This window comes from Armigeres subalbatus, chromosome 3 (genome assembly GCF_024139115.2).
Source record: "Armigeres subalbatus isolate Guangzhou_Male chromosome 3, GZ_Asu_2, whole genome shotgun sequence".
Taxonomy (NCBI): domain Eukaryota; kingdom Metazoa; phylum Arthropoda; class Insecta; order Diptera; family Culicidae; genus Armigeres; species Armigeres subalbatus.
The window spans coordinates 174,636,359-174,657,880 of record NC_085141.1 but is presented as its reverse complement, the minus strand read 5'-3'; the positions used below and the strand labels follow the sequence as shown (position 1 = coordinate 174,657,880).

Below are 21,522 nucleotides of genomic sequence, written 5' to 3'. Positions count from 1 at the left end.
CGCGTAAATCCCGAAAACCACGTAAAAAACGACTTTATAAGAAAATCGAATTATCGCGGTTTTCTTGAGTGTTTGACCTATTGAAAAAAACGCGTAAAAATTACTTTTTCGTTAAATCCGCGTAAAATAAGCCATGTGAAGTTTTGGAGCCCCTTCAGCGAAAGGATAAAATAGTAGAAGCATAAGTATTAGAACGCTAGAGGCGCTGTTATCTCATACATAGTAACCCGGATTCTCCATAAAGGGTTCAATCGGTACCTTGAATGTCTAATAAATGGATTTGATTTGCTTCTTTTTTTTCTTCTCAAGTATGAAAATCAGAGGTGTTCACCGGTGCAAATCAACGGCAGAGGCGTTTGTCATAAATTTGGTCAGCGTCGGCGTTTTCAGCGTCAAACTGGAAACCATTTGCGGCGGCAAAAATTGAAGTGGCGTTTTTTATCACATTCGTTTCTTACATATTTTTTATGGATTTTTTCGGGAGAATCCATTAGACCTGTGCGCCGCGGCTGACGATTTTCTTGCGCCGCCCCCGTTAAAAATGAATCGGCGCGCCGCCCAGTGTTGGTAAAATCACTCATAAATCTCAATCAACGAGCGCTCCCGTGCGAACGAAATCGCCTGCGATTTGAAAGGAATGCATCACGCTTGAATTTTTCATGCTAAAACGCATCATTTCACTCATTTGCCACAAAATCATTTTGGTTTAAAAACGCATTAGAAATCACTTTGGGGGCAATTTATTGCTTATACATAAAAGAGTGTCTAATATGTTATGCGACAAACGTCAATTCTCTGTTTTTAACGAAGGAGAACAAAAGAAAACCTAAGATGATTCAAATGCATGATTCAACTCATCCATGAGTTTTTAGGTGCTGAGTTGGGTGCGTTTTAACTCACGCTTGATTTGAATCATCCATGAGTTTTGAGATTTTGAGTTTTTACCACGCCGCCAAATGAAAATTTACCACGCCGCCGAGTATTTTTTACCACGCCGATGGTCATTTAAGGACTATTGAAGCAGTAGGATTTTTTTAAGCATTTTTACAAAAGTTTCATCATCCGGCAAGAACAAAATGCACATTTTCAGCCACCTTTATATGACATTAATCTACTTCCAAATACTTCTTCTTCTTCTCTTCTTCATTGGCATTACATATCCCACTGCGCACTGGGAAATTTCCGCATCGCAGCTTAGTGTTCATTGAGCTTATCATCAGTTAATAACTGCGAGGTTTCTAAGCCAAATTACAATTATTACATTTGTATGTCTATGAGGCTTTCACGACACGATGATACTTTTATGCCCAAGGGAAGTCGAGAAAATTTCCTAGACCGGACCGGGAATCGAAACCAGCCACCCTCAGCGTGGTCTTGCTTTGTAGCCAATTATATATAAGAGAATTTATTCTTATTTCCGATGAAGTCTTCAGGACGAAATCATTGGATGTCAACTGTTACTAGCATATAGCTGATTTTAAGCTAAATAAGTGCGAAAAACTGTGGAAATCGTTCTTCAGGAATTCAAGGAATTATTTCTAGAACACCTCCGAAAATTTCTACAAGAATTCCCTCCGTATTTCGCTCTAAAATTATTTCAGAATTACATGTAAAATGTGTTTAGAAATTCAGCAGACTTTTTTAAATTCCACATAAACTTTCTTTAAAAACACTTCAAATTCTTCAACAACTTCTTCAGGATTCTTGCCGAGAATTTTTGCTGTAAGTACAAAATACATCAAAAAATCATTGAAGAGTTTATGCAAATAATCCTCCAGGGATTCAAATCAGAAATTTCTTTGAAAATTTCTTCAGTAAATGCTCCAGGAATTATTTCAAAAAATCTTTCAGGACCTCCTTCAGATTTGTCTACAAAAAAAATATGAGTGAGTTCTTCTTTAAAAAAATAATTCCTGCACCATTCATGGAATTTCTGAAAGGATTTTCGAAGTAAATTCCACTGATATGGATGATTTTTGTGGGAGAATACTTGGAGCTCGTAGAAGAAAAATTGAGAGTATTTCCAGGGCAAATTCTTTAGAATATTCTGGAGGGTTGTTACGGAGATCCTGAAATATTTTCCGCGCCAAATCCGCGCCAACTAAAATCAAATCCGCGCCATTTCCGCGTGACATGAAATCCATTCCGCGCCAAATCCAGGTGACTTAGAACTAAATTCTAAGCAAATAAAGGTTGAATATCAATTTTTTTATTACAATTTACTGAACGTCTTCTATTCAAGCTTGCTTTTTATAATATTTTTATTCAATGCTATACATTCAAACTGGAGCTTGGCCTGCTTTTCAACTTAGTATATTATTACCACCATTTCCTCTACATACTAAGTAACCCGCAGTTAGTATTACAACCACTGTAGATGGCCCTATTCACCACTAGAAGTACTGAAGCTAAGTGAACAAGAACTAAACAGCCAAAACTATTTTAGTAAGCACCGGTTATAAATGAGATGATGGTTTCGGCATGTTTTGTTCTGTTATTGTCAATTGATTTTTTGTCGATCAAACTTTATAATGTTTGGCACAAGATACATTGATATAAATAGAATATTCAGGTCAGATTTGATTATAATTGATTATAGATAAAGTTGGCAAATAATAAAAAATCTGCCAAAACCGTAATTTCTTCTGAAGTAATAAATTATGCAACTTTGTTGTAATTATTGATCACAAGACAAACTTGCGTAGAGATTAAGGAATTAGACAATGCAGCTCCGGTTTTAAACAAAACTTCTGTAAAACAATTATTTGAATTCGTATCAAGAAACAAATAATACAAAATCTAACATGGTTGCTCAAGCTCCGTTGATTTGCCAGTCAGAATCCTGATTTTCAAGCGTAAATTCCTTCGGAAATTCCAGAGGAATATTTTCAGGAATTTCGGCAGAAATTTCTTTGGGAATTTGGCAGAATAATTTGCGTAAACTTTAGCAAAAATTAGTACGTTATTCATGAGTTATTTTTCTTTCAATTCTAGTAACAAGTTCATGCATGAATTCCGATAAAATTTTTTAGTGGAAATTAATTTGCAATTTTTTGACCCTTTTTTTATTTTGACCGTACTGGAATTTCAGCCAAAATCTCTTAGAATATCTGCGAAAACTTCTCCGAGAATTTCTGCAGAAATTCATTATTCGTGTGCAGATTCATCCCAGCAATTGCTGTGGTTAACCCTCCGGGAATTCTCACGAAAATTTTCTTGGAAATTCAACTGCTTTCGGGTTTGCTGCAGAAGTCGCTCCATAATTGTACAAAAGCTCCCCTGGGAAGTTATTCTGTAATTTATTTGGGAATTTTGACGTAAGTTCAAGTGAATTCCTCAAAGACAACCTGCGGAAAATCCTACTTGCAGAAATCTTTTCATGAATTCCTGCGGAAATCGCTTTAGATTTTTCTGCAGAAATTAAAGAAAATCCGCGGAAATTCCTCCAAAAATTTCTTTTATAATTTTTCGGATTTTAAATGCTGCAAAAATCCTCTTTAGGCTGTGGAAATTTATTTGTAAGGAATTTATACAAGCATCCTCATATGGTTCTTGTGAAAAATTTCTTTAGGAGATTTCTTCGTTTTCTGTTGATAATCCTATAAAAATATCGCAAAAAGCCTTCAGAAATATCTTTTGAGAATCATCTACTAATTTTTGGACGACTTTCTGCGGAAGCACTTATTAAAATGAAGCAACTGCATCAAATCAAAGAACTTTTTGTGTTTTCAATTGTTGCATAAACGCTTATTCGTACTAGATGAATGTTTTGAAAACAATATACAATAAAGTGTTCAAGCACTATTAAAGAGTTCTTGACGAAAAAACTTTTGAAAAATGATATGATATATTATACTAAGGGGTCGTACACTAATTACGTAAGCACAAATAAGTTAATCGTAAAAGAAATAATCAATCAGAATCTGACAAATATCTCGGAATTACAAAGAAATTGACAAGATGAAAATGGGTGTTCATGTCCTTCAATAACCCGCATGTCTATATTTTGTGATGTTTCTCATAAGATTTGTTTAAAGAATGCTTAAGAGTATATAATACATGCTCGTTCAATAAGAGCTTAGACATATCCGAAAAAAATGTAAATAGCCTTAAAACGTAAGTTTAGTTCTCAACAACATGCTAAATAAAATAAATCCCATCAAGAAAGACATAAACCTTATTTCAAATAAACGTCCTTAGATCTAGCATTTTATTTATTAAATTTTCATCTAAAACTAAATCCGCGCCAAATCCGCGCAAAACCCTAAAATTGTTATGTAAATCCGCGCCAAATCCGCGAAAACCGCGAAATCCGCGAAAATCGCGAAATCCGCGTAGTCGTAACAACCCTGAATTCCAGATGGAATTAAGCGGAAAAAATCCAGAAAAGTTTTCTGGTTGATTTCTTGACAAACTGTTGGGGATTACCTGGAGTATTTTTTAGGTGAATTTCGTCAGCAAGGAACTCTTCTAGGAATTTGCTGAACAAATCTTGAAGCAACTTCTTAAAAATTTTTGAGTAATTTTCGAATTTCCAGTAGAATTCTCGAGAGCTGAATGGGAGATGGGTATAGAGGAATACCATGTGAATTTTGAAAGGTATTCAAAGGGAATATCAGGAGTGCTCGGAGTAATTTATTAAAAGTTTTTGTAGCATTGGGAATTGAACCCAGCAACCCTCAGCATGGCCTTGCTTTGTAGCTGCGCATCTTATCCTGAAGAAGTAGAAGATCTGTGAAATAATCTAATGGAATTCTCATGTGAATTTCTGAAGTAGCTCCTAGTAGAATTCCTGGCGGAGCTTCTGAAAGATTTCCTGAAGGATATTCTGGTACAATTGCTGGACGAACTTCCGGAGGAACCGTCGGAGGAAATACCGGAGGAATTCTTGGAGGAAATTCTGGAGGGATTCCTGGATAAACTTTCTGAGGAATTGCTGGAGAAAATTTCCCAGGAATTCCTGGATGAATTTCCTGAGGAATTCTTGGAGGAACTTCCGGACGAACTCTTGGAGTAACTACCGGAGGAATTCCTGGAGAAGCTTCCGAAGGAATTCTTGGAGGAACTTCTGGAGAAATTCTTTGATGAACTTTTAGAGAAATTCTTGAAGGCAATTTTGGGGAAGAGAGTTCTTGGGTGAACTTCCGCAGCATCTATCAGAGGAATTTCTGGATGAAATTTCGGGGAAACTTACGAGGAAATTCTTGGAGGGACTTCCAGAGGATTTACCAGAGGAATTTCTGGACTCTGGAGGAACTTCCGGAGGAATTCCTGGAGTAACTTCCAGAGGAATTCCTGGAGTAGCTTCCGGAGTAATTCCTAAAGGATCTTCCGGAGGAATTCTTGGAGGATCTTCCGGATCAATGCATGGAGGAACTTCCGGAGGAAGTACTGGAGGAACCACGGAGGAATTACCGGAGGAATTGCTGAAGGAAGTTCCGGAGATTTTGCTGGAAGAATTGCTGAAAGAACTTCCTTACTTCCTTGGAAATTCCTGGAGGAGCTTCCGAAGGAATTTATGGAGGAACTTCTGGAGGAACTTTCGGAGGAATTCTTGGAAGAACTTACGAGGTAACTCCTGGAAGCTTCCAAAGAAATCCGCAGTTTTGTTATGCATAAAAGTAGCCCACGCCACGCGCCGCCACCGCCGATCACCAACGATGTGACGCCGCCGCCGCTGGCTGAAAGTGATCTATCTCGCCGCCGCCGATTTAATTTCAATCGGCGCGCAGGTCTAGAATCCATTGCTTTCAAAACTTAAGTACATTTATCGGAATATCCGCTACAAACTCTGAAAATTTAATGAGAAATTTTCTAGAACTTCCTCATTTCAGCGTGAAATTTTTCAAAAATGGATTTCAACAAGAAAATAAATTTTAATTCAATGGAAAATTGTTTAGAATTTCCAAGCAAAAATCTTCAGGAGTTCAACAGGAAACTCTGTGGAATAAAAAGGATTTTTTAACCTTTCTTGAATACTAAGTATACAAAAAGGCTATATGTTAACTTCAAAAACATACTTTTTATCAAGGATGTTATCGATCATTTAATAATTCGCGTTCGATCATTTAGTAGTTTGTCAATAAATCATTCCAGAAGCTGAATTTCAAAATATGTTGTATGGTGGACTTCTAGTGCGAAGGTTTTTATGCAACTCTGCCTTATGGTTCGTTGTTAGAATTTAACTAATAACGGAGTTATAACACTAGTTACAGCAACTTAAACTAAATGATTGAAATTTTGTTATCATTTAGTCTAGATTACTGAAACTTTAGCTATAACTCCGTTGCTAGTGGAATTTAAACAACGAACCATTAGGCAGAGTTGCAGAAAAACCTTCGCACTAGAAGTCCACCATACAACACATTTTAAAATTCAGCTTCTGGAATGAGTTATTGACAAACTACTAAATGATCGAACGCAAATTACTAAATGATCGATAACATCCTTGCTTTTTATAGAAGGCCCGGAGACCCATAGTGTTATTCACCAATCGACTCAGTTCGACGAATTGAGGTGATGTGTGTGTGTGTCTGTGCGCAAAATATATCACTCATTTTTCAGGCACAAGTTATGGCCAAAATACTATTTTTATTAGACATGAGAAAGACTCCATCGCCGCTAGGTGGATTAATCATGTTTTTTTTTTTTATAAATTTCTATGGGCAATTCTTCAAAATCCCAAAGTGGAATCACCAAAAATCTTCAGAAATTCCACGTGAAAATTTGACTTTTTTTCCGGAAAAGTGTTGCGGAATTTCTTTGGATTTCTACGGGAAACTTTTTGTGATAGAAATTCTTAGGAGATTTTACGAAAAATTATTCCAAAGGAAGAAGGGTTGATTGGCCGAAAGTCATTTGGCGGAAAGCTATATGACCGAATGCCACTAAGCCGAGTAGCTCGTTAAGCCGAATGCCACTAAGCCGAATAGCTCGTTAAGCCGAAAGTCATCTGGCCAAATTTCATTTGGCCGAAACGGTTATTAGGTCAAAAACGGGCAAATGCGACATACGACCGAACTAATAATTTAGCCGATAATGACGTTTAACCGAAACGGTCGTTCGGCAGAAAGGGCCGTTTTTCTAAAATGTAATTTGACCCTTTCCGCTAAACGACAATTTTGGCCAAATTACCTTTTCCGATGACAATGAGCAATAATTTGTGTGGCCAGAATGCGTGCATCGTACCTGATGGATCTTTCTAGCTCAGACATTTTGTTTATTGATCAGTGAATGTGATGGCTGATTTCATTGATTTCAGTTCTTATTGCATCCGAATTTTGGTCTTCATTTGAACTGTTAAAACGAGAAATTAGTGTCCATCATCAATTCTAACGTTTCACTAACAAATGTAGAGAATAAACCATTTTCCTTTTTCAAATACCGAGTCCATTAAAATGATCCTGATGTTTAGACTGATGCATTCAGTTAAGTAAACTAAAAATGTAACTTAATGCTTCGCTCTCCAGCAGCATGCATTTAGAAACTTTTACATTCCTCATCGAACGGATCGCTAGGAACGTACCCTTGAAAATGCGAAGAAAATCTGAGTGTACGCATTTAACATTCACCTCCAATAACGATTGTAAGAGTTACTTACATATCAGGACCAATTTTATTTTTACAATCCGTTTATCGCTTACCTGCAAACAAAAACAAAAAAAGAAACATGTATTATTTACAGTATTTTATATAAATTATAACTACTTCATGGAGGTGTTAAAATATGAGATGAAACGAAAAAAAAAACGATTAAGCTGTAAGACCTAGTCTCACGTCTTTCCTCATCGAACTTCGATACTTTGAACGTACAATTTTTTTTTATGATTTGGGGAGATCCACGTCACGCAAAAATTGGCGATTTTCAGCTTCCCTCCCCCCTTCATCACACTTTTTGTAACAAACTTCTATTTTTTGTATAGATCGTCGGGCTGCTCAGAACCCCCTTCCCCCTAGAGGCGTGACGTACTTTGTGGCTAGCATTGCTTGAATCTTAATTCATAAAGAAAGGTGTTCAAAGTCTATCATAAATATCACCGACTGCCGCAGACCAACACTTGATGGTACCAAGCTAACACGTGACTAATTCAGATTCCGGTTCAACGGATGGTGTCAAATGAACTAAACACATTTGTTATCATTGCTAATTGACTTCATGCTATCCCGTACGACATATGATTGCACTCTCGGACCTGTCTGTGTCTTGTGGAAGCAGAGGAGTTTACTCCATATGGTTGTGACATGTGAATGCAAGCGGCTGTGGTGCTCATCTAGTGAGCAGTTCCGCAGCTAGATTGGTGAGTGCGCAGTATTTTTAATTGTTGAGAAATGGATGTGTTATTTGTAAACTGGAATTAATATATTTCAGATTGAAATAAAGAATCTGTTCGCAAACATTTTTCCCAATCATACAAAATGCAACATTGTTAGAAAAATATCCAATTTGTCAGTTGAATCTGTTTCCTTAAATCAATTGCGTTGTGGTAAACAAACCTCTACAAAACAACACAGTCTGATAAATTACTAACATCATTTCGGAAACAGGGTTACCTGCCCAAAAAAGCTTTACAGTAAGCTTCAGTTGTTAATACCTATGTACATTTTAATACACTAAAAATAAATCCTCATTTGGCTTCAACATCATTTGTGGACTGAGTTGTTTTCGGAAACTAAATTTACTAACCTATACCAACTCCTGTTGCTAGGTTCGAAACGAGTTCTGCATTATCCGCTTTCAACATGCCTTGTTTCAGTCCAGTTCATTCATCAAACGACCGAGACTCCTGGGAGCTGAGTGTGGGCAAAAATGCAAAGTCACGAGGTGCCGGGTCATGGCTAACGCTCTCTAAATAATTTCACAACCAATCAATGAATGGCGCGAATATCATAAGACCGAGCAAAAATAGCGTTAAAATGGACATCACCAACAGACGACAAAATTTCGAGTGCGGCGCCTTTTTATTGACTCAATTTGTTACCAATCAAAATAGCTCGCTAACGATGATAATGGATATCAATTGAGTGTAAATTGAAACTGGATGGAGCGGAATTCCGTAGCTGTGAAGGCTCGGAGCACATACTGTTAGTTTCGGTTAGAAGTGGTCCTGTGATAATGATGCAGATTGTGAAATGTTCCAATACACGAGAAAGCAAATAATATTTGCATAAATCACGTGAATGTAAAAGCTCGCAAAAAACCGGTTATCGATTTATCTCCGAAACTACAACTCATCATTATATACGGAATTCGCCTTCCGATGGTGATTGGTGTTTTGTGGTTCTTGATGTTGTTCTTGCACCGTTATGGGGATCAGGTACAACAGCGACCCCGGTGAAAATAAACTATTCCTTAATACATCGCCCCTGAATATATCCGTGTTAAGTATATGGTTTAGATTCTTTCATTCTATGAGGGGTCTCCTCTCCGTGAAAGCGACTGACTAATAAAGATCGATGAAGGGAATATGGGGTACTGCCCTAGTGAATCTATTTGACCAGGTTGTACAAAGGCAGAGACAATTTTGTAAAAAAAACTCTTCAAAATTATAGTTCAACCTTTTTGGTCCAATTAAACAAAATATAACAGTCCGCATTTCATTCCTTTTCTAAAAACGTGTCAACTGAACAATGACCCCTAATGATATCTCACAATTTTACTGATTGGGATTAACGGCCCTAGTTGGGCGCATTAGCTGGGACTTCTTGGAAATATTTGAAAGCCTTTTGCCCCTATATCAAACGTGCCTCCTCCCCTACAATGTCAAACAGATGAAGGTATTTTTTTGCGAATCGCAGCGTGAGGTACTTAGCTCTCTGGTGTGGCCAGTACAAATCACGATGCTCGCACGTGATCTTCCTCCAGCGATCTCAAGCACGGGCAGCAATGTGTTGAATAAAAGACGGTACGCTTTTAAATCACTCGGATTGAAAAAGCGCCATTAAATTGTTGCTGTTCTTTCTCCATTTCGTAATATCTGGTTCCAACTGGTAATTGCCGGAATTGTTTTTGCAGTTTCCGTTTTGAGGAAAGCCGTGGAACGAATCAATGCGCCCGCGGAATAAATTTAGAGCAATATATAAAGGGTGTCGACGATAAAATTGCAACACGCCAAAAATGGTGAAACTTTTTATTTGTCATAGGGAAAAAAAAATTTGCATTCTGTAAATTCTATGCTTCGTTAAACAGATTGATGCTTTCCGGCAACAGAATATCACCACTTTTTTGATATGTGAATATTATCAATATGATTGAGATTTTTGACAATGTTTGAATGGCATCAACTAACTATCTTGTTTAACTGATGCATAATGTAAAAATACCCATGAATAGCGTTACAAATAAGACAATAAAGCAATGTTTGCTTAGCTAGGGCATATTGCCCCCCTTCCCCTACAAAAGAGGTTAACATTTCTGCTTTTCAACTTAGTATTCTATTGGGGATTTCCTCAGTTATCAATTGAAAGCTTTTCTATGCCCGCCAATGCGTGAGTATGTATCTTGTGTGGCAAGTACAATCGATACATTATGTCCAGGGTGTCGAGAAAGTTCCCAACCCCAAAAAAAATCTTAAGCATCCGACATCTCCGAATTGGCAATCCTACGCCTTTGCTCGAGAAGGCTACTGGAAACCACATAAAACCGACCCCGATAAACGACACCTCCATAAGAGCTGAACTCCACATTTTTTCAGAGTGTCTGTCAACCGAAACATACTGGGACTGGGCCGAAACAACCTAAACTAGTTAATACAGTTGATGGAGTGAAAAAATCGAGAGCCAATGCGCAAATTATATTGTTTCTATTGTTGTACACAACTTTATGCGGATTTTTAAGAGAATCGTGGCGAAACTTGAAGCTTGCAGTGAAATTGAATAAAATCATCATGGCAAACCATAGGAAAGAGTTTTATTTCATAACCTGAAAAGTTGATCAAGCAAAAATATGGTTGTAACGGATTATGTATTGACTGTTTTTTTTCGTGGGCACCCTTTAATGATAACCCAATTTGTGTCGAGAAACTCTATACTATCTAATTATTGGATTAAACCGATATTAACAATATAAAGATAAGTTTTTGCCTTTCTCGTACACGAAGGTGTAACGAAAAGGCTATATATTCACATCCAAGACGATTTTGTGATAGAAGGTCTGGAGACCCATAGTGTGATATACCAATCGACCCAGCTCGACGAATTGAGATGATGTCTGTCTGTGTGTATGTGTGTGCGTGTGTGTATGTATGTGCGCAAAATAAAACTCACTCATCTTTTAGGCACTTATTTTGATCCGATTTGTTTGCAACAAGTTGCATTGGACGGGGAATCCTGTCCAGTTGTTTCCTATTGAAAATTGGTCATATCGGACTATGGGATCAAAAGTTATGGTCAAAATACGATTTTTATACAAAAAAACACGCTAAGAAATTCTTACTCGTTTTTTTTTAGTATATCTAATGTACGAGAAAGACACAAACACCGCTAGCTGGATCAATCAGGTTTTTTTTTGTTTCTTCATTATAGACACATGCAGCCCTGGGAGGCAAAATAAGTTATTCATTTGATTTCTAGCTTCATTCGGGTGGGCTACTAATGATGGTTCTAATGCGCAAGAGTAGGTAATAACGGGGCCATGAATATGAGTACTAGTTCAATAGATCTGTTTATACAAAACGGTTAATCGAAATTTCAGTAATAATTTTGCTTATGTAGAAAGGATAGGATTTGCATTCATTGCGAATCGTTTCCCGATGAGAACTATTCACACCACTAAACAGTCCTAGGTCCGCAGTCGGTAAAATAGTTTCCACCTGGCAACGACCTTCATCCGATCTGCATGGGATAAGACCCTGAAGTCCTGACAGAACCACCGTCGGTGATCCGTGCGCTGACTCGTTTTGGGGGATGGTCGGTAACAGTCCTCGCATTCCTAGATGAAGGTGCCTCAGTAACTTTGATCGACAGCAAGCTGACTGATCGTTTGGGGCTTGTAGGTGTAAAAGAGAAGCTCACTATCAAGTGGACAGCTAACGTTTCAAAGGCAGAGAAGAGTTCTTGGCGTATGGATGTTTGGATTTCGGCAGTGAGTCCGCCTAGTAATGAGAAGATGTTGCTGTAAGCGGTTCACACAGTCGAGAAGCTGATGCTGCCTCATCAAGCTTTGAAAGCTGAAGAACTGGCGATGGAGTATGAACACATACGAGATTTGAAAGTCACATCGTACGACGGTCGTCCAGATAGGAGATCCTAATAGAAGCAAACAACATCTACTCCTTTGCTCCGATGGAGGCAAAGATCGGCACGACAATCGAGCCGATTGCTGTCCGCTGTAAGCTTGGTTGGACCCGACGACTTCTATGGAAGACGGATGAGATTCACTTCCCGAATAGTTATCCAATGGCCCTGAAGCGAGTGACACATTTGGAGAGAAGACTGGAAAGGAAGCCGGATTTATACCAGAAGGTTTGGAATCAGATCCACTATTTGGATAAAGGCTATGCACATCTGGCGACGAAGGAGGAGATAGGCAGCACACAGAGCCACAACGTTTGGAATCTTTCTCTGAACCTCGTTCTTAACCCAAAAAAGCCCGGGAAGGTGCGGCTAGTCTGTGCCGCTGTAGCAACTGTACAAGGAGTTTCCTTGAATTCAATGTTGCTGAATGTACTTGTTCCATTAGGGTCGGTGATATTCGGTTTCCGGAAGTGAAGGATTGCTTTCGGCAGGGACATCCGAGAGATGTATCACCAACTTAAGATAGTTACGGAATACAAGGATGCACAGCGCTTCCTCTTCAGAAACAGCAGCAGTGAGTCAGCGCAAAATTTACGTGATGGATGTCGCCACGTTTGGTTCTACGCGGAGGAGTACGCAACTCTGGCTTAGAAACATCGCAGTCAATAACTGTGGAAGTGCTTAATGAACACTAAGCTGCGGCTCTATTCCAGTGTGGGGATGTAATGCCAATGAGTAGAAAAAGATTAACGGATAACAATCACACTATTTTAGCATTAGTATAGCGACACGATTAATCAGAGATCCAAGTGTGCCATGGTTATCAACGCACGTGTTGTTGTTTTCGCGTCGGTTTGCCAATTTTTCTGCATTTTGTGAGATTCGGCGGGTGGTGTTTCGGGCTACGCCACCCAGCAGGAGAGTGATTTTCTCGTGTGTTTATTGGATACCGTGGAAAGTGATAACGACTGTAAAATGTCCTTATATGCGTGTAAACTCTTTATGTAAAAAATTATACGCATCAAAGTCAAAGTACTGTTCCTGCTGGCTTTGAACTTTGTGGATGCAGCTGTTAATCTGGTGAGCAAGTTTCATGTTGGTTTTTAACGTGTTTCAATGTTGAGTCGTAAGTTGTATTGGGTATAGTTTTTGCACTATTTTTAGGAGTGTGGTGACCGAAAGTCATTTAGTTTGTTTAGTCTGTTTAGTTTCTTCTTTTTGATATAACTAAACTTTTCTTATTTTCTGAGTGATCGATTGTTAGCACGGGCAATGCCCTTACTAATAATGTGATCAAGAAATGTAAATGTGCAAACATGGTTAGTGTACTATTACTGTTGGAAAATGGTAATTAATTCTGATAAATCATAAATCATTATATTGATTAATTTTATTACTAAATACGCGCCAGGATCAGAAAGTTAAATTTTGGTCCAGGAAGTGTGAATGCACTTCAGATATCCTTATGATATGTGGGTGTAATCACGCGGGGCTTATTGCAAACGACTATAGCTTCGGAATGCTTGCGTTCTTGAAATGGGCTATAGGAGTTACAATAGAGCTATCACCTTCTAGCTCCCGGATCTAAGATTCTTGCAATTATATTAAATTTTGATAGTTGCACTAATATTCTATCCATAATGCCACTGCCAGACAGTGGGAGTTAGATTGTAATAACACACACACACACAGTATAGCGACACGATTAATCAAAACTTTTTGGGACAATATTAGGAGCACATGTTGCCAAATCACCCCTTACGATTTTCATTTGAAGCATCACATTATAATTGCCTACCATTCAGCTTTACAAACGATTTATAGTGAATAATGTACCAACCTTTCATGGACTGAAAAAGCATCCACCACCAGAGCTAAGTTTGGGAATATTTGCCGAACATAAAGTCCATTTTGCTCGAGAATTTTGATGGCTAAAATAAGAGATTGTGCACAATTATTGTTGTTTTAGACCAATTGTTGTAATAAGTAAAAGTAAGCACGCCTTCTGGGGGCATAATTTATGCGCTTCATGGTCGTGCGGTTACTAACGTCAGTCGTCTAGACACATGTGCTGTGGAGTGTGGGGTTCGATTCCCGCCCTGGTAAAGAGAAAACTTTTCGTAAAGCGGAAAATTCTTCATTGGTCCACTGGGTGTAGTGCAAATGTCCTGTACGTTGTCTAATGCTACTTGTTAAGTGTTTAATCTGTGCGATCTCTGGTCGAAGACAGTGATTGTTTTTTTTTTGTTTAATATATGGCCTTTGCCGTGCGGTAAGCTACGCGGCTACAAAGCAAGACCATGCTGAGGGTAGCTTGGTTCGATTCCCGGTGCCGATCTAGGCAATTTTCGGATTGGAAATTGTCTCGATTTCCCTGGGCGTAAAAGTATCATCGTGTTAGCCTCACGATATACGAATGCAAAAATGGTAACTTGGCTTAGAAACCTCGCAGTTAATAACTGTGGAAGTGCTGATTTAACACTAAGCTGCGAGACGGCAATGTCCCAGTGGGGGATGTAATGCCAAAGAAGAAGACGTGTTAGTCTAACATAACTTAGAATTAGAAACCTCGCAGTTAATAACTGAACATTAAGCTGCGAGGCGGCAATGTCCCAGTGCAGTGGGGAATGTAATGCCATCGAAGAAGAAGAAGAAGAAGAAATGTACAACGATAAATGTGCTCAACCACAGCATATTAGTTTAGTTTAGTTTAGTTTAGTTATTTATTGAAACATGACGTAAGATCAAGTCTTTTTCAGTGTCATTTACGAAATTATACATAGTTTACATTGTTTAGTTCTAGCTTACAGTCTAACATTTAAAATATGTGCTATGTGCTATTCAAATATACTAGTGCAGCCTTTTTGTACATTGCTTCCGTAGGAATTCGTTTAAGCTCCATAGGTTGTCTATTCCAATAAACCACAGGCTAAGGTTTGAGACATATACCCTACTTAACACTCCCGTAATAAAATTAACTGCATCTATTCCTAATAATGAATACATTCTTGGTTCAATAATTGCCATCCAACTTGGGAAGAGTCTAAGAATATCGAGTCAACTTTTATAAGAACCTTTCAAACAATGAAGTAAATTTTCAAGCTCGACAGAAGTAAAGATTCGAAATGCATAACAGGAAGAGAAGCATGAGTGCATACTGAGAATTACGAAATTGACGTTTCACTGGAACAAGCCTAGGTAAGTGCATCCCACAACCATGAGTCAAAGTAATTAATCTGTTTATTGGGAATGCAAGTTGAAACCTGTGCACCTGCTGCTCGATGACTAGTTCACTCAGGGCCATTCCATTACCGAAGAGATACATTCGTAATATACTACTACATGATTCTAAAAACGCAAAAATAAAAATCAAAAAATAAATCGTGCTGCTAGAGGTTGAATACACGAGTATCAACAGATTTTAGTCGGAAAGCATCCGGCAGATTTATAACACATATATCCCATTCTGACACGTGAATAATAAATGTCCATTCCGGGTACTACCCACGAGCCAGACTGAATCATCAAGCGTCATTATCTTCTGTCTCGATATGCCACGAGTTTCTAGAGGTATGTCCAATCCTTATCTCAGAGGAGTACCCAAAACCTAACATAAATGCCGAACAATGCTGAATTCTGAATTCTTTATCGAAAATAAAACACGTGATAAGCGTGACCGCGAAGTCCGGACAATGACGGAGCAGGAAAAAAAATGATGAACTTTGAAATGGGCTCTGATTATGACAAAATTGAAACCATTTGAGAAGCCTGGCCATTATCACGTATTCCAGACACACCTACCGAACATGTAGGCAAGTGATCAATGTGTGCTGATTGATTAGACTGTACTCTGGAGGTAAATTTGCACCGATTTTGGATGCTACTAACTTTTTTATTGTAATCAGCGCAATGCAGGCATAATGACGATGCGTGTGCGGGTGGAAATAAATGCTGTCGCATTTGTACAGTGATAAAAGTTGAGAACATCGCTCGAAAAAGCTTTGCCTCCGGGCCGTCGTTTGACGTTTGTCAGCATATTACAAACACGTGAAATGACGAGTAATTGTGAAATCATTGTAGTACTGTTGACTGGTTCGGATGCTAACAGTTATTGTTGCTGGGCAATGGCTGAATGATAATTGTACTGGTAAATAATTGATGCGGTTATTGTATAGGTTGTTAACATGATTGAAAGTCTCTGATTCTCAGGTATAGGATTTCCGAGAAATAAAAGCAAGAACCAAGCAGCTCTGAAATTGTGCAGGACAATTCAGATGAATCAAAGTCCAATTTAATATAATCTGGTGAGTAACGGTGAAAAATTCGTAATCTCTTAGCTAAGTTAGGAAACTGGCATAAGGGAAGATCCAGTAATTACGTAACGCAAAAATTTGACCTTTTTACCCCCCTCCCCCCTCTTCCCCCTATGTCACACTTTTTGTATGAAACATCTGAAAATTTTGTATGGATCGTCACACTTCGCTCAACCCCCTCCCCTCTAAGCGTTACGTAATTTGTGGACGCTCCCTAAGTGTATGCACAACAGGGTGGCTCAAATTAGTATGGAAAACACCCAATTCAAAATTTTTGATGGGCCGCCCTCTTATTCCGTTCTATTTGATGCTCTGATGCTATGGACAAAATTTCAGCAGAATTGGTCCACGTTTGGGCCGTGCTAAACTCATTGGAAGCTTATATAAAAAAATGTATGAAAAAACATCGACAAACAGTAATTAAGAGCTAGCTAGATGGCACAGTTTAAGATGGAAAACTATGTTATTCATTCAGCTTTGGCAGAATTTAATATAAAATGTAATGCTGAAAATTGCGAGAAGATTAGAGTTAACCCGGCGAAGATATTAGTATTTTACTGGAGCGTATTTACAGCAAATTTATTTTACAAAAGAAAAATAATAAATTCACCTATACAGCATCAAATAAAACGAAATAAAAGGGCGGCCATCAAAAAATTTGGAAAAAAATTGAGTCACCTTAATACACACACAAGCAAAAACAATTTGTCGAAATAACCCATGCATGCAAACATGTGGAACATCAAATTCTACCGTGCCAAGAAAAAGCCACAAAATAACATTCCAATCAATCAATCGATGGTGATTTCCGCTACGTAAAGCAAACGAATGGCATTATCATCCACCGCCGCCGACATCATCAAATAACCGTCGCCGTCGGTGTCGAGACAATCTGACAATCTGGATCGAAAATTAGACCGCACATCATCATCTCCGTAATTGAAATGCAACCGCTTGGCCGCCATCGGGAGCACACTTGTTGCGGGACAACTGCGCTTTTTTGCTTCGATCAGAGTAAATGAACTTATTTTGGCCAGATTTAACATAATTCATAACTTACAGAACAACTGTAAATTAATGATATGTTTGAAGAACTAATGAAATCAATTTTACTTCACGAAAACCATCAAATCCCATAATAATCAGATAAATTTTGGAAATTTGGATTCTTTTGGCATATTCTACCCTTGTTCCTAGTAACGGAAGACATAAGAAGACTTCAATAAGGACTAAGATTAATAAGGAATTATGTAATTATATCCTGAAAAAATAAATATTATGAACCGAGCGAAATCGAAAACCTACTCGGATTTGTTAAAGAACGTTTTGGTAATTCATGATTTGTTTTTAAATTAAACAATCCAAGGAGGCGATTGACATTTATTTAAAAAATATATTTGTATCGCTCTTAACAAATCTGAAAAAAATAAAAATAGTTGAAACCTGGTCAATGTTTCGTTTCCAGTAAGAATGGTGGCGGAAATATGTATGTTCTTTACAAAGCGCAATTTGATGATACACTGAAAGTGTAGCCTAACCCTATTATGTTCGTTTCGATTGTGTCATATGCAAATGAGCGTCAGATCGTTATAAATAAGATATGGAATGGCCGGTGTGTTTGTCTAGGAAATTGGTGCAATTGTTTGGCTAACAATTGTTATCAAATAACAAATTGAGGTGGGCTTTAGATGTTCAACTGTCGTCTGGTTTGTAGTTGACTTTATTGAAATCTAGTTTAATCGGGTCTCCACAAGTAGATCCAATTACATTGTCAAGCGCTTTAATGCGCACATATAACGAAAACGATATTAAGTATATAAAAAATGTACATTTGTCGCAAATATCAATAAATAAGATACCAGATTTCCAGGGGCTCTCCTTAGCCGTGCGGTAAGACGCGTGGCTACAAAGCAACACCATGCTGAGGGTGGCTGGGTTCGATTCCCGATGGACAGTCTAGGCAATTTTCGGATTGGAAATTGTCTCGACTGGGCATAAAAGTATCATCGTGTTAGCTTCATGATATACGAAAAATGATGACCTGGCTTAGAAACCTCGTAGTTAATAACTGTGGAAGGCGGATCTGTCCCAGTGTGGGGATGTAATGCCAATAAGAAGAAAAAGAAGAAGAAGCGGAGAAAAAGACATAAAAAGATCGAAATGTCACTTTAGAGATGAAGATTCCAATATTTCCATCAATTATCAGTTGTTTGTTTTCATTTACATGCAATAGCAATACCGCACTTTGGGTTCGTTTATAAATTTGGCGATTCTGGACCCCACCCTCCTTCTCGTAACGCTTTGTATATTGAAAGTTTGATTTTTTTGCATGAATCGTAACACTTGGCCCTCCCTCCTCGTACAGCCTTACGTAATTTGTTAACAGCCCTTTTCTGAATTGTTTGTTTTTCAATTTAAACATTTAAGTTTAAGTTTAAGAGTAAACACAAGTTTTGATAGCATTGGTAACTGGTATTCAATTGCCGCCACAGTGGTTCCCCCATAGGTCATAAATCCAAAAACATGACTTTATCGAAATTCAACAAGTTACCCCAAAACTGCTACTTTATGGTATACTATATAAGATGCAATCTTCATTTTTATAGAATTTGAGCTAATCTGCTCTGTATAAGGCTTCTAATTTAGGATAATCCAGTTAAATGAACTATGCGTGAAAATGTTGGCATACCTCAGGAAACTTAAGTTTTAGCTTAGAATTCCCTCTTGAAATATCCTCTGAGTAAATATTTACACTCTAATCTGTCATCTACATGCTATTTCCGCTGGGACCGTCCGCAAAAAAGCAAATGGTAAACGAAAAACTCTACTGTGTTTTGTGAACGGATTCACAATTTTCTTCTGAATTTCATTATTATCATCCACCAATAAAATATGTTTCCCCTTCAGATCCCCTCCAGAAACATTCCCTGAGTAAATATTTACACTATTATTTATCATCTAAAGGCTATTTCAGCTGCGACAATCTGCGACCAAGCAAATGGTACACGCAAAAAAAAAGCGTTCCCGAATTCGTGAACCAGCAAAAATACACCGTGATTTAATTCATGGATTCGGGAACACCAGTCACGTTTTCCAGAACGTTCCAGAAAACATGACTATATTCCCGAATCCGTGACTGTTGTTCCCGAAAAAATACACCGTGAACTCGTTAGTTCACGAATTCATGAACGCTTTTTTTTGCGTTTAATAAAAAACTTTTCTATGTTTCTTCAACGGAAAAACCATATTCTTCTAAATTTTTGTTATCTTCATCCTCCAAGAAAGTATGTTTCCCCCTCAAATCCCATCCAGAAACATCCTCTAAGTAAATATTAACACTCTAATCTGTCATCTAAAGGCTATTTCAGATGCGACCGTTTGCGACCAAGCAAATGGTAAACAAATAACCTTTACTATGTTTCTTCGACGGAAACACAATTTTCTTCTAAATTTTGTTACCTTTATCCTTTACGAAAATATGTTTCCCCTTCAAATCCCCTCCAGAAACATCCTCTAAGTAAATATTTACACTCTTATCTATGATCTAAAGGCTATTTCAGCTGCGACCGTTTGCGACCAAACAATTAGTAAACAAAAAACTTTTCTATGTTTCTTCGACGGAAAAACAATTTTCTTCTGAATTTTGTTATCTTCATCCTCCAAGAACGTATGTTTCCCCTTCAAATCCCGTCCAGAAACATCCTCTGAGTAAATATTTACACTCCTATCTTTCATCTAAAGGCTATTTCAGCTGCAACCGTCCACGAAAAACCTGAGGGTAAAAAAAAACAAAATTATGTTTGTTTAACAGATATAATATTTTCTGCTCAATTTAATCGTGTACCGCTTCAATTTCTTTTTGAATATTCTTCAAGTGTATTCGTATTTGTGGCTGCTGCCTAAATGGCATTTCAGTTACCACAGTCTGCGACTGAGCTTGGAAATAAATAAACGATGGTAAAAAATACCAAAATTGATGAACACGAGTATTATGTTTTCTTTATCATGGTCAACTTTATGGGACTGAAAAGCATGTTTCTCCCCGATTTCCATTTAGACATCTCTGAGAAGATATTTGAATTTTTAGCTGTCATTAAAGAGCTATCTGTGCAGATTATTAAATAGTATATTGTGAATTATGGATAATTTATGAGAAAATATATTATATTTAACTTTAAATTGATATATTAAACCTTTTTGCCTTTCTCATATACGTTTGTTTCAAAAACGAACTGTTATAGGATCCCGTAGGCCCATAGTATTAGATACCAGATGATATATGTCTGTGCGTGTGTATGTATGTGCGGAAAAAAACTCACTTATTTTTCAGGCACTTATACTTCTAGACCAACATTTGGAAAGGGCGTCACAGGCAATATTTATTCCTTCTGATTCTTCGTCTACATATTTAGCTATATATGTGGACAAAGAATCAGAAGGAATAAATTTTGGCTGTTACGCCATTTTCAAATGTTGATCCAGACTTAAACGATTTGTTCAGAACAAGTTGCATTCGACATGGAATCATATCCTTTTGCTTTCTAATAAAAATTGGCCAGATCGCACAATGGGTCTAAAAGTTATGGCAAAAATACTATTTTTTCATATGCACTGGAAGGGCATTAACACCGCTAGATGGATTAATCAGGTTTTTTTCGTTTACTACTTTAACAATAACAAGCACCCACGCATCTTCCTCAAGAATGTAAATTGAACGTTGTTTGTTGGATTTTTGCATATAATACTAAAAACGGCTCCGTAAAGTATGATAATGACTGAGCCTACCAAATAATTAAAAATGGGCAGTTTAACCCGAAAAATACTAAAAGTAAACCATTTTACCGTATAATTTCCGTAATTTATGTTTATGACCGCCCTTCTACGGGAATGGAACCACTGTGTGCCGGTCCGGTCTAGGACATTTTCGGGAAATTTTCTAAACTTCTCCGGGTATAAAAGTATCATCGTGTCAACTTGG

At 37.8% G+C, this 21,522-nt stretch overlaps 1 protein-coding gene across 2 annotated transcripts in view; it reads right to left on the bottom strand.

The window, feature by feature from the left end:
* Window positions 1-21,522, bottom strand: part of LOC134221477 (sodium-dependent phosphate transporter 2) — a 123,216-nt gene that overhangs the window by 62,886 nt on the left and 38,808 nt on the right. The window contains exon 2 of one of the 2 annotated variants that reach the window (XM_062700670.1): window positions 7,601-7,643. The exons of the other annotated variant lie outside the window; for it this stretch is intronic. The gene's annotated coding sequence lies outside the window, so the exon portion shown is untranslated. The remainder of the gene's footprint in view (window positions 1-7,600; window positions 7,644-21,522) is intronic. 2 annotated transcript variants of the gene reach the window in all.